This window comes from Bidens hawaiensis, unplaced genomic scaffold (assembly GCF_021521415.1).
Source record: "Bidens hawaiensis isolate Kalapana, Puna unplaced genomic scaffold, B.hawaiensis_p1.1 tig00009970_1, whole genome shotgun sequence".
NCBI lineage: Eukaryota > Viridiplantae > Streptophyta > Magnoliopsida > Asterales > Asteraceae > Bidens > Bidens hawaiensis.
In genome coordinates, this window is record NW_027491757.1 from 55,430 (window position 1) to 59,145 (window position 3,716).

General features: G+C 40.0%; 1 pseudogene; it reads left to right on the top strand.

Annotated features, from left to right (window-relative positions):
- Nucleotides 1-1,821: 1,821 nt before the first annotated feature.
- LOC143533978 (putative LRR receptor-like serine/threonine-protein kinase RPK1 pseudogene) lies at nucleotides 1,822-2,964 on the top strand (annotated as a pseudogene).
- The last annotated feature ends 752 nt before the right edge of the window (nucleotides 2,965-3,716 follow it).

Here is a 3,716-nt window from a genome sequence, read left to right on the forward strand (position 1 = left end):
CTTACCTTAACACATACTGCAGCTACAACAAGAAAATGGTCGGTTTTGGGTCTAGAGAACTTCACCAGCCGAGAGCTTCCCTGGTATCTGCTAAAAACAAAGAACACCGTTAGCCTTACCGTAGGAGGGGGTCTCCTGCAATCAGCCTCCGGCGTGAGAATAAGAATTCCGGTAATGAGGGTGAAAAACAAAAGATACGAGTGTAAAGTGTAATGTGAAAGTAAGGAGAGTTAAGAGTGAATTTACCATATAACGTGATGCCTTTTATATGAGAGGTGAAACTTTTAGAGACCGTTCACATTCCTATTGTGATAATGTTTATCTTGGCTTTCCTTGGGCAGGAGCAAGGTTGCAAAATTCGCTAGGCGAACCCTAAACAGCCGACTAGAGAGTTGGGTGCACTCGAAAATGGGAAATATAAAGGAAATTAAATTTTTGATATTATATATATGTCAAATATCATATGTATACTAATATTTATAACAAAATAAGTGAATATCAATATAAATAAGAGAAATATGTTTTTAAATACTAAATTATTCTAAAATTTGCCAATCATTAACTAAAAAAACGATATTCTTTTTTAAATATTATAGAAATATGAATTATATTTTATTTTTTAAGTCAAAATCGGCTCAAGTTGGCCAATTACATGCGATTCTGACTGATGTTAACCACCTTTGATCGATTCTTATTAACTAGGCGGAGTTAAAGAAACTCTCCTCGGCACCATACCTTGTAACGAGTACTCAGGGAGTACTCGGCCTTGTAGACCTACTTTTACAACATTAGGAAGGAGAGTTAACACTCTTTGGTGTAATTCATCAGACTGTGGTAACTGAGGTTGGTCTTGCATATCCTAGTCGCTATCTTGGCATTAAGCCTGCTTGTTTCATGCTCCTGCCAAGTCGGTATCGTAGGGATATGTCCAACCCATTTCCCTTGGAATCGTGATGATAATCTTGTTGACTACAATTCTATTGAAATTGGGCTTCCAGCTTCCCTGTTGTCCATAGCTTCTCGCTTCCAGCTTCTTAGAGCTGGGTCGGATCCAGGTACCAACGTCATCACATATGGTTAAATATACGCTAATAAATTTTCAATAAATGGTCCGTAAATATTGCCTTTGTTTTTCTAGTTCAGTCACCATAACGAGCATAACGGAAACCGACCGAACGGCAATTTCTTTTTGGTTCCGGTATCATAACAAACATGACGGAAACCGACCGAATTCCCGTAGACTCATCGCCCGGGATCGACAACTGTCGGGTTTTACCAACGTTCGAGTTTTACCGACTGTCGTCACCCACATTGGTCCACCTCAATTTTTATAATTCTTTTTTGTTTTAATTCCGGTGCAATAACACACGTCACCTAAACCGACTGAATTCACGTCACCTTAACAGCTCAGCGCTTGTGTTTTTACCACTACCACTGACTGAGTTTTACCGACCCATTCGGCGCAACTTACCATAGAAAAAAACTAGTTTACACTATGATACATGTTACAAAGTTGATAACAATATGATTGCAACTTTACAAACAATAATTTGTCTCCAATCCTCAAAGCAAGTTAACATGGTCCCACAAACACCCAAAGTCTCTCCAAGTACCAAACTTTTTTTACCGTTCTATACACGTTACAACCCCTCTTTTGTTTAATTATATGAAACATTCACGGATGGCTGCGCAATGTTGACCATATTACGATCTTTATAGTCTTGACTTTGACTTCATGTGGGCCCCACCAACATGCAAACAAATCTTGTGTTTAGTTTAAGTACATGCAAAATCAAACATAACAACAAACTCTTTAAAATAATGAACCTTTTAAATCTTATGTTTCATCTAATGTTTATGTCTTTTGTTTCCGGTAACACTGGATCGCGGCCACGCCACCGACGGTTGCTTGTTGCGACGAAAAACGGGTTGCGGCCATCCGAATTAGTGATGATTATAGTAGCATTACTAATTGTTCTAATTGTTAAGGCTCTAATCATCCTTCACATTTATAGAAAGAAGTTTAAACGCACTTCCGGAGTGGAGACCATCCGGCCCCCACCGTGCACGGAAACTGAATGCCTCGTAATTTTCAAACCGGTCAACGCACCGTTGACTTTCGACGTCCTTATTCAAGCAACCGGAAATTTCGCTTTGAAAAATTGCATTGGGAGCGGTGGTTTCGGTCGACTTATCGGGCGGAGATATCCCCGGGGACCACGGTGGTGGTGAAGCGACTGACTGTTGAAATGTGTCAAGGGGTCCCGCAGTTTAATGCGGAAATCCGTAGTCTACAACAAATCAAACACCCGAATTTAATAACTTTAGTCGGGTACTACGCTAGCCCGTCAGAAAGGCTTTTAGTTTATAATGATCTTCCAGGAGGAAACCTAGAAGACTTTATCCGTTTGAAAAAAAACAATGCTACGTCTATGCAAACAATTATTAAAATAGCAGTTGACGTGGCAGTCGGTCTGGCATTTTTACACAATGAGTGTAATCCGCGTGTCCTTCACCGAGACGTGAAACCAAGCAATATCTTACTAGATGACAATCTCAACGCTTACTTGTCAGATTTTGGGTTGTCACGTCTTCTAGAGGGGTTTAGGACACATGTCACAACAGGGGTGGCGGGGACATTTGGATACGGGGACATTAGATGTTTATAGCTATGGAGTTATGTTGCTTGAATTAATAACAAATAAACGGGCATTGGACCCGTCGTTTTCTAGGGAACAAAATGGTTACACGATTGTTACGTGGGCGACGATGCTTCGTTGAGAGGGGCGGATGGAGTAGGCTTTTGCGGCCGCGATATGGGAATCGGGGCCGGAAAAGGTGTTACTGGATTTGTTGGAGTTGGGATTGAATTGCACGGTGGAAGCAGCCTCAGGAAGGCCAAGCATGAGGCATGTTGTAAGGAAGTTAAAACAAATTCAAAACACAAAATTGTATTTAGTTTAATTTATAGGATATAATAGTAAACTTAAGAATATAAATAAAATGACACATTTTCTTTTTCCTTTCTTTCTTTTCTCTTCTAGTTCCCCACCCTTTCTCTTCTCTTCTTAAATGAAACTCGGGAACACAGATTTAAATACTTAGAATAGTCGCTAACAACAAAGAATAACTAGTTTATGCTAATCAACTATCTCATCCCTACAATTATCTAATACGTATAAAATAGTAGTTTGGTGCCGCTAGGCAACCTATTCAGCCAAATGGCGGTCTGGTTTGGGTCACGTCAACATTATTGTTTTTTTTTATTTCTTTACTTACAATACCGTAACAAACGTAATTGAAATAATTAAATTCGCGTTGACTCACCACCACAATGCCTGAGACCGACAACGCTCAGGGTTTACCAACTAACCACCGCAACACCCGGGTTTACCGACCTTTTTGTTTAGTTCCTGTACGTAACGAACGTAACTTAGACCGACTGAATTCGTGTCGACTCACCGCCGCAACGTCTGGGACCGGCAACGCTTGGGTTTTACCGACCCTTTTGTTTTAGTTCTGATACCGTAATGAACGTAACTGAGACCAACCAAATTCACGTTAACTCACCACCGCAACACACACATTCTAAATGTTAACAGTTTATCCTAGATGTTGTATGCATATTAGCATATACGACATTATCGTCTCATGAAAACCATTGTAATATAATGTGTCATTCATCGATACATAAACTTAAGTCGAAGATATGCGTG